We start from the raw sequence: 9,831 nt of genomic DNA, 5'->3' as shown, positions 1-9,831 counted from the left end.
TTCTTCTTCCCCTCCCCTTCCCCTCCCCCCTCTCCTCCTCCTCCTCCTCCATCTTTTTGTTTGCTTATTTTGTTTTTTGAAACAGGGTTTCTCTATATATCCCTGCCTGTCCTGGAACTCATTCTGTAGACCAGGCTAGCTTCGACCTCACAGAGATCTGCCAGCCCCTGCCTCCCAAGTGCTAGGGTTAAAGGTGTGCACCACCACTGCCAGGCTAGCCCCATTTTCTTTAGCCTTAGACTATGTAGTGAAAAAGCAAAACAGTCCTAGAGCACCCTACAGAAACAAGTCGATCTTTACTATTTTTACAATATAGGAACTTGAAGAAAACTAATCAATTATAAATACACACAATAAGAAAGCCCAACCCCAGCACTCTAGTACTGTCAGGCCTTAGAATGTGATTTTGTAGTCTGTCTTCTTAGAAGAGAGCTTCACTTACTTTCACGAATTAAACTTGTGAAAGTGTGACTATGGCAGCTCCCCAGGTGCTGAGAGCTCAGCTATCTCTGTAAGTTCAGGAGGCTCAGCTCCCTGATGGCAGAGGACTTGGCTCCCTCAGTGGGAGGGTCACTTGGAGAATTTGGTCACTGCAGAATGGAAGTACCTTGACCCCTTTTTTCTGAAAAGGATTAACCTGACTTTAGCATGTTAACTGAGGCCAAACAGAGAAAGGCATAACCCAGATGACACGGGAGAGCGCACTTCTGGGTTTCTGAAGGGCTAAGAAGGGCCAAGCCAGAGGTCACATTTCAATTACGGATGAATGGTCACATGACATACAGTTGTTATGTTGGTCAAGCAACAAAAATTTTAACTTAACTCTCCTCTCTTTTTGTTACAGAAAGTGTCCTCTTTAGTGGCCTTTGAAGGATAAGTGGCATTTTATAATAATCAGTATAATGTTGTAATTTGTTTTCTGGCCTGTTTTATACTCAAATAAGTGGCTAGGTAAAAACAAATGGGCTGTAAAAAAAAAAAAGGAGGAAGGGGAGGAAGAGGAAGAAGAAGGAGAAGAGGAGGAAGAAGAAGAACTAACCAAGTTTCTCACTGCTATATCTGGAAATGGGCTAATGAAGTCTTTCCACTGTATAGTGACTGGGTACAATAGTAGGACAAGTCCTTGGTAGAAGTGCACTGGAATCCATTATCTTCCCATCTCTAGATGTCCTGACTGAACCGCATATAACTATGAGGAAAAGAGCTCTGTCAGGCTCCCATTCGGGCTGCTGAGAGCCAGCCAGTCTGCCTAAGCATGAGTATACATGTACACACGTGGACCATGTGTACGGATGTGTGCATACAGACTTCCGTCTCTATGATATGTCTCACATCAGATGATGCTCCACTCTCAGAATTTTTGTATTTGTATATAGAAGTGGGTTTAATAAATCATCATCGTGATTCTGCTTTGTCTTGTAGTCATCGTTTCTTGAGGTTCTTGTCTGTGGTTTTATAATAAAAATAAAATAAAGTAAAAGCAAGATACACACACATGAATAAAACACAGCCCAAGCAGTCTAGCACAGACAGGCCTTTATAATCTGTCTGTTTAAGTGCTCAATTATTTTCACAAATTCAAAGTGTGAATGCGTGAGTAGGTGCTAATTACATTCCAAAGGCAGTTGGCTGTCTCACACCGTGCAATACCGTCAGGCAATCCCAATTTTATTTTTTTCTTAGACCGGATGCTTTTTCAAAGTATTTAGTTGCCCCCTGCTGGCTATATAATTACAGAATTTCTTTTTTAAATTCCCTAATAGAGTGATTATATGTAATTAAGCCAAACTTCCGAAGAGACATTCTTGCCTTTTAAAAATTGTTATGTTGAGGGGATGGAAAGATGGCTGCTCTTCCTCAAGACTTGGGTTTGATTCCCAGAACCCACATGGTAATTCACAACTCTCTCTACCTCCAGATCTAGGGGATCCAATGCCCTCTTTTGGCCTCTATGGGCATTGTTTTTTTTGTTTTTTTGTTTTTGTTTTTGTTTTTTTTTTAATAAAAATAAAAGAGAGAGAGAATATGTTTGGTGAATGTATAGTCAGGTATGGGGGAAAAGGGTGCCTCCGTGGGCCCATGCTGAGGCATCCCTTCCCCCTGATGGACCAGCCACAGGACAGTATAGTATGAAATAGAGTCTATTCAGGACATGGGGAGGGAGTTGAGAGGACAGTAGAGGCAGAGAAAAGCAGAGAGAAGAGAAGTTAGAGGAGTAGAGGCTGGTCATGAGCACGTGGAGAGAGAGGGGAAGAGGAATGGGGAGATGGGGAAAGGGGTAAGAGGACAGAGAGGGAGCAAGAAGGCAATAGAGAGCAGAGAGGGCAAGCAGCCCCTTTTATAGTGAGTCAGGCACACCTGGCTATTGCCAGGTAACTGTGGGGCAGAGACTAGACAAAATGCTAACAGGTATCAGGCAAGAACATGGTACACAGACATACATGGAGGCCAAAGAGAGTACATGAAATAAAAATACATATTAACAAAAACAAACCAAACAAAAACTATGTTGGGTGCTTACGATGACAGCACATATGTTAAAAATTAGAACAATAGAAGATTAACTCTGCCCTTGTACAAAGAATACATGCACATTTGGGAAGTGTTCCTTATTTTCATAATACAAATCACTTTATTGTAATGAGTAAAAATATCCCAGATAAAAAGATCACACAGCTAGATCAAGGCAGCTACTCAACCCAACATTTGTGCAGTTTATCTTAGTGAACTTCTATACAGCTTGGATGGCCATTGGGAAGCAGGGGCTCTTCACTTAGGTTTTACACGTTCCTGATCAGTTTAGTTACATCTTACATACTCACCCACCACAGAAAAAGGAAAGACCGATGTGAGAGCTGAAACTAGAAACACAGTAGCTTCCTGTCCTCTCATGTGCCTTGTCCTTTCTGCTCACCTAATATCCTCCTTTCTTGGTCTCCTTTCCAAATGTATCCGTGGTTCTCAAGCTGGGAGTCACATGAGTCCTTCCCAGGGGTCACCTAAGACCATCAGAAAACACAGATCTTTACATTACGACTCATAACAGTAGCAAAAGTACAGTTATGAAGTAGCAATGAAATGTTATGGTTGGGGCTCACCACATGAAGAACTGTATCAAAGGGTCACAGCATCAGGAAGGTTGAAAACTACTGTACTGTATCCAAACGAACAGCCAACACACACACACACACACACACACATACACACACACACACACACCAGATTTTCATTATCCATTCATCAGTTGATGGGCATCTAGATACATGTAGCTTGCTTCCATTTTCTTCTGTTATAAGTAGAGCAGCAACAAAGATGGATATACAAGCATGTTTACGGCAAGATACACAATTCTCTGTGAGATACACCAGAGTTAGAGCAGCTCTGCCATATGGCAATTATGGTTTTGTGTTGACGAAACCTCCAAACTGATTCCTTTCTTCCTTTCTCTCTTTCTTTCTGCCTTTTTTTTTCCGAGACAGGATTTCTCTGTGTAGTACTGGCTATCCTAGAACTCACTCTATAGACCAGACTGGCCTCGAACTCAAAATCCACCTGCCTCTGCCTCTGCCTCCCAAGCGCTAGGATTAAAGGTGTGCGCCACCACCGCCTGGCCAAACTGATTTCTATAATGGCTGAATAACTTGAGCTCTCACCATCAGTGAATCAGGGTTCCTCTTTCTCTATGTTTAAAATGTGTGTGTTGTTGTTATTGTTATGGTTGTTGCTGCTGTTGCTTTTTCTTAGAGAAAGGGCCCCGTGTTCATCACATTGACCCCCCAAACTGACTGTGTAGCAGAGAGAGGATGGCATTGAACTTCTGACCCTCCTTCCAGCCCTAATCCAGCCGGGACTACCGAGTAATTGAATATAAACATTCATTTACATGCTTTCAACACACACACATATATTATATGTAATATATGTGTACATAGCAGCAATCAGGCTTTCCTCGCTTGACCCTGGCCTCCACCAAGGCCATGGTGTAAAGCTGTGGTTAAAAGCTTGGGCTTCTGAGTCATTGGTCATAAGCCTGAATCTTTAGCTCTGTCATTTACTAGCTGCGTGACTTGGGGCAAGTTACTCAGCATCCTAACTGGGCTGATAGTTGCAGGCCTGGGCTTCGGGAAACTAATAATAGTATCTGATCTCACGAGGGTGTTGTGAAATGATGTGCCAACGGCTTAGTTGAGACTGGACCCATCCAGTGGTCACCACCTGTCTTTAGCCATTTTGGAGAGCACTGTGTCAATTCTAAGGGAAGAAAATGTGAGATCGTGAAGCCAGTGCTGAGCTCAAGGTAGCATTTATGAAACATTAGTACCACCCATCTGTCTGACATGGTGTCCAGCTGACTCTGACGTAGGTCCTTGTCTTAAGAACTCCACAGGATTCCTTTCTCATAACCTTTTCCCCAAGCGTCGAGGTCTCTCTTCCTTTGTAATCCCAACCTCTAAATATAGGGCCTTAGCATCAATGCATTTTACCCTTGTGGTCTGATAAATAACTCGGCCAGAGAAAGCCACAGTTATTAAAACACTTGAGGGGGGAAGCTTCTTGGAAACACAGATGTCTTAGTTAAGGCGTCTGTTGCTGCAGTGAAACACAATGACCGAAAGCAACTTGGGGAGGAGAGGGCTTATTTTGCTCACAGTGAGGGAGGTCGTTCGGGGCAGGAACCCGGAGGCAGGAGCTGACCCAGAGGCCATGAGGGATGCTGCTTACTGGCTCACTCTCCATGGCTTGCTCAGCCTGCTTTCTTACAGAACCCAGGACCACCAGCCCAGGGACAGCACCACCCACAGTGGGCTGGGCCCTGTTCCATCAATCACTAGTTAAGAAAATGCTCTACCGGTGTGCGACCATCCTCATCTTCTGAAGGCATCTTCCCAATTGAGGTCCCTCCCCTCAGATGACTGTAGCTTTTGTCAAATTGACATAAAACCAGCCCGCACAGCAGATAACTGAGGAAAAATTTTAATGGTAGTATTCTTTTTTTGTTATTGTTGTTACTTATTTGAGACACAGTCTCGTATAGCTCACACTGGCCCTGAACTCATGTAGTTTAAGAATGTCCCCCTGCTTCCACTCCCCATGTGCTGGGGTTATAAGCGTTTGTGGTTTGTGATAAACACTCTTTACTAGTTTTTTATACTCACTACTATTGCTACTCATTTTCTGAACCGTCAAGAGCTGCCTAACCGGTGCCAAACTTGGTAAAGTTCTCTCCCTACAGTGTAAATGATTTGAGTTCTGCCTGCCAACCTAGCTCAATCAAGTATTTATCGATATGAGCTGAATAGAACAGAGGATTAGATGGTTTCTGTGCATGCATGGGGGCCTCAGTTCTGATCCTCAGAATCCAAGTTAAAGGACAGGAATTGTGATGTGTGTGTGTATGTGTGTGTGTGATCCCAATGCCGAGAGACAAAGACAGGAGGATCCCAAAGCCTGCTGACCAGTTTAGCCAATCAGTGGGCCCCAGGTTCAGTGACTTAACCCTGTCTAAGCAAGATGAAGAGTGGTAGAGGAAGACTCCTGATGTCAACTTTTAGCCTCCACAGTTGTGCACACAGGTGTGTACACCTGCACACCTACATACATACAAACATATGTATACAACATATACATACACAGACATACACACAGAGAGACTGCTCTAGCCTCAGTAGGCTAAATGAATAAATACATAAAGAATATCATAGAGCTCACCAAGAATTGTCTTCGTGAATAGATAAGAGAGGACCGTTTATTCACTTCCTCTATCAGTACATGTGACAGGCAGCCTCTAAGATAACTCTCAGTGGTCCCTTGTTTGGGGGGACTAAGGTCTTTCTTTAAGTCTCTGTACTGTCTGGTTTTGTGTGTCAACTTGACACAGGATGGAGTTATCACAGAGAAAGGAGCTTCAGTTGAGGAAGTACCTTCATGAGGTCCAGCTGTTAGGCATTTTCTCAATTAGTGATCAAGGGGGAAGGGTCCATTGTAGGTGGTGCCATCCCTGGGCTGGTAGTCTTGAGTTCTATAAGAAAGCAAACTGAGGTAACCAGGAGGAACAAGCCAGTAAGTAATATCCCTCCATGGCCTCTGCATCAGCTCCTGCTTCCTGACCTGCTTGAGTTCCAGTCCTGACTTCCTTTGGTGATGAACATCAATGTGGAAGTCTAAGCTGAATAAACCCATTCCTCCCCAACTTGCTTCTTGGTCATGATGTTTGTGCAGGAATATAAACCCTGACTAAGACAGTCCCACTCCCTGAGTCTGGGTGGCTTCTCAGTTGACTGACTAGGACCCAGGTGGTAAGACTTCAGTTCTGCAGTTACATCACGGCACCTGACAGTCACACGACATAAGAATCCATCTCACCAGCAGACTCCCACTTTCACATTGGCCTTGAAGAAGCAAGCTGCTAGGCTGTAGCCTGCCTGTGGCGATGGCCGCTGGCAAGGAATTCAATTCCTAGAAGCTCAGGCCACCCCAGAAATCTCGAAACTGTTATTGACCTGACTGTTTTCTTACAGAAATAGAGCTGAGTCTATTTTTATGTCCCGTGTTGAGTTTTGTTTTGTTTTTTTATTTTGAGATAGAATCTTAGTCTGTAAGCCAGGCTAGTTGTGCTAGAATCACAGGCATAAACCACCATGTTGAACTCCCCTCTCTCTGCTCCTCATTATTCTGAGATCTGAGAGTTGAAGAAACCCGGCTGCACATCCCTGTTACCATGCCTCCATCTGCCTCCCAGCCTTCCCGACCCAGACGCACTCTAGCCCCTCAAAATCAAAATACATTTTTTTCTTCCCTTAAAAAAAAATGTATATATAAAGCCAAGCATGGTGGAGCTAACTTTGATCTCAGCACTTAGGAGGCAGAGACAGGCAAATCTCTCGTTAGGTCTACACATGAGTCCCAGGCCAGCCAGGGCTACAAAGAGCTTAACCATCTTTCCTTTATGTACAAATAGTGGTTTCTCTCACCATTTGATCACAGTATGGTTCACTGAGAAAAACTTGGGTATGTATCAGGAAAACATTATACATTTTATCCCAAAGAATTTTTTAAAAAGATATACTCAAAGTTTAAGACTTAATAAAAGTCTATTTCGTTAAAAAAAAAAAACAAAAAACATTTTAAGAGAATCTTACTATGAATTGGTGATCTTCCTTCCAAGTATTGAGATTATATGCATGTGCCACCATGGTTGGCTACAAAAGTTTCTCTCTCTCTCTCTCTCTCTCTCTCTCTCTCATTATAGAATAAACGTCAATGCAGTGAGATGCATTATATCCTATCGTTATTATAAAATGTGTTTTGGCCTTGTAAGGACTTAAAGCGCCTTTGGAGATTGCTGGTGTGGTGGTTTGAATTCCACATCCCTCGTAGTCTGGGGCATTTGAATACTCGGTCGCAAGTGGAGGCACTGATTGGTTAGGATTAGGATCTGTGGCTTTGCTGGAGGAGGCGTGTCAGTCCGGTGGGCTTTGAAGTTTCAGAGCCTCTCACCATTCACAGCCCAGTTTGCTCTCTCTGCTTCCTGCTGCTCGAGTTGCCACGCCCACCTGCTGCCACGCCCACCTGCTGCTACACTTCCTGACATAATGATGCTGGACACATACCTTTGGAACTGAAGGTCCAAAACAAACCCTCCCTCCTTGCTTCAGGCATGATATTTTATCTCTGTAGAAAAGTATTAAATAATACACTTGGATTCTTCAGACTTTTTTTTTTTTTTTTTTGACAAGGTCTCATGTATCCCTGGCTGTCTTTGAGTGTAACTCAGGTTGCCCAATAACTATTGACCTTCTGGCCTCTAACTCCCAGGTGCAATGTCTAGCTTGTAGATCACTTTTTAGAAATTAATAGTTTTGATTGTGAGCCTAGCCTTTAACGACTGAGCCATCTCTCATCCCATATGCAGACACCAAACCCAGGCAATACTGATACCAAGAAGTGCTTGCTGTCTCCTGAGAGGCTCTGCCAGATCCTGACCAATACAGACGCGATGCTTGCAGCCAACCATCGGACTGAGCATGGGGACCCCAATGTAGGAGTTAGGGGAAGAACTGAAGGAGCTGAAGGGGTTTGTAACCCCATAGGAAGAAAAATATCAACCAAGCAGAACTCCCCCACCCCCAAAGCTCCCAGGAACTAAGCCATGAGCCAAAGAGTAGACATGGAGGGACCCATGGCTCTAGCTGCTTATGTAGCAGAGGATTGCCTTATCTGGCATCAATGGGAGGGGAGACCCTTCATTTTGTGGAGGCTGGATGCCCCAGAGTAGGGGAATACTAGGGAGGGAGTGGGTGGGTGGGTGGGTTGAGGAGCACACTCATAGAAGCAGAGGGGTGGGGGAGGAGATAGCAGGTTTGTGGAGGGGAAACTGGGAAAGGGATAACATTTGAAATGTAAATAAATAAATAACCAGTAAAAATAATATTTGTATTAGCTGTTTGAGAATTTCATACATTCATACAATGCAATCTGTAGCTGACTTTCTGGTAATTTTCGTAGAACCTTTTTTCTCTCAGAACCTCTGATCAGGGAAAGTCTTTAGGCAATCGTAGTACATTTTTCCACAAAATGACCCTCTGGAAAAAAGGTCTGCAGTTTTATAAATAATTCCAGTTTGGGCCAGCATATCGGTATATCAGGGAAATGCTGAATATGCAAGCTTGAAGAGCTTAGTTTGATGCCTGGAAACAACATGTTAGAGAGAATCGACTCCAGGAAGTTGTACTCTGACCACTACATGTGAACATGTGAGTCTTGGCATACACACACGCACACATACACACATCTGTTCTCTCTCTCTCTCTCTCTCTCACACACACACACACCCACACACCATAATAATTAAGTTGAAAATTTAAAAAGAAACCCTGGTTTACTTATGGTCTTGTTGGCAGTTTCTGTTTGGTGATGTCATGATCTGCCATACTCTGCTCTTTCTTCTAGCCCAGTTTCCTATCTTCAAATAGCCACTCTGTCTTGCCAAAGTAGAAATTACTTATCTCTCATTTTATCCAATTGACTAGATCTCCATTCATTTATTTAAAAAGTTTGGTTCATTTATTCACTTCTCTGTTTGTTTGTGAGATCCGTGTACACACACACACACACACCATCATCTGTGTGGAATGCTGGAGTTTGTTCTCTTCTACCACTTGGGAGGATCAAACCCAGGCGTTCGGGGGTTGTCAGCCCCTTCCCCGTGCTGAGTCATCTCACGCGTTCGGGGGTTGTCAGCCCCTTCCCCGTGCTGAGACATCTCACGAGTTCGGGGGTTGTCAGCCCCTTCCCCGTGCTGAGTCATCTCACTTTACCCTTACTATAAAGCTCATTCACTTGATTTTAATCTTGTTATTCTAGTCATTCATGTGAGAAAGGTACCAACAGGCATGCTCCCGAAGCCTACTAAGAGTATAATGAGTCCTTTATTAGCTGGTGACTGAGTCTCATTGCCTCAAGGTCTCTTTTTGTTTGGTTGGTTTGGTTTGGTTTTTGGTTTTTCGAGACAGGGTTTCTCTGTATAACCCTGGCTGTCCTGGAATTCACTTTGTAGACTAGGCTGGCCTCGAACTCAGAAATCCACCTGCCTTTGCCTCCCGAGCCTCAAGGTCTCTTGGTGCGGAAGCTCAAAGGTACAGTGTTTCTAAAGGCAAAAATCATAAAGACCAACAACCAAAGTTAGGTGAGGTCACTTAAAGTGCTTACTCTTGCCTGAGCATAAAAATTATTTCAGAGCCGGGCGTGGTGGCACACGCCTTTAATCCCAGCACTCGGGAGGCAGAGGCAGGCGGATTTCTGAGTTCGAGGCCAGCCTGGTCTACAAAGTGA

At 43.9% G+C, this 9,831-nt stretch overlaps 1 non-coding gene across 1 annotated transcript; it reads left to right on the top strand.

Annotated features, from left to right (window-relative positions):
- Nucleotides 1-2,513: 2,513 nt before the first annotated feature.
- On the top strand, nt 2,514-2,617 carry LOC115032187. The gene has a single exon (XR_003837846.1). It is a non-coding gene; the product is annotated as a U6 spliceosomal RNA (small nuclear RNA).
- Nucleotides 2,618-9,831: the final 7,214 nt, after the last annotated feature.

This window comes from Mus caroli, chromosome 10 (assembly GCF_900094665.2).
Source record: "Mus caroli chromosome 10, CAROLI_EIJ_v1.1, whole genome shotgun sequence".
Classification (NCBI taxonomy): Eukaryota; Metazoa; Chordata; class Mammalia; order Rodentia; family Muridae; genus Mus; species Mus caroli.
Note: the sequence above shows the minus strand (reverse complement) of the source record. Positions and strands in the feature narration are given on the sequence as shown.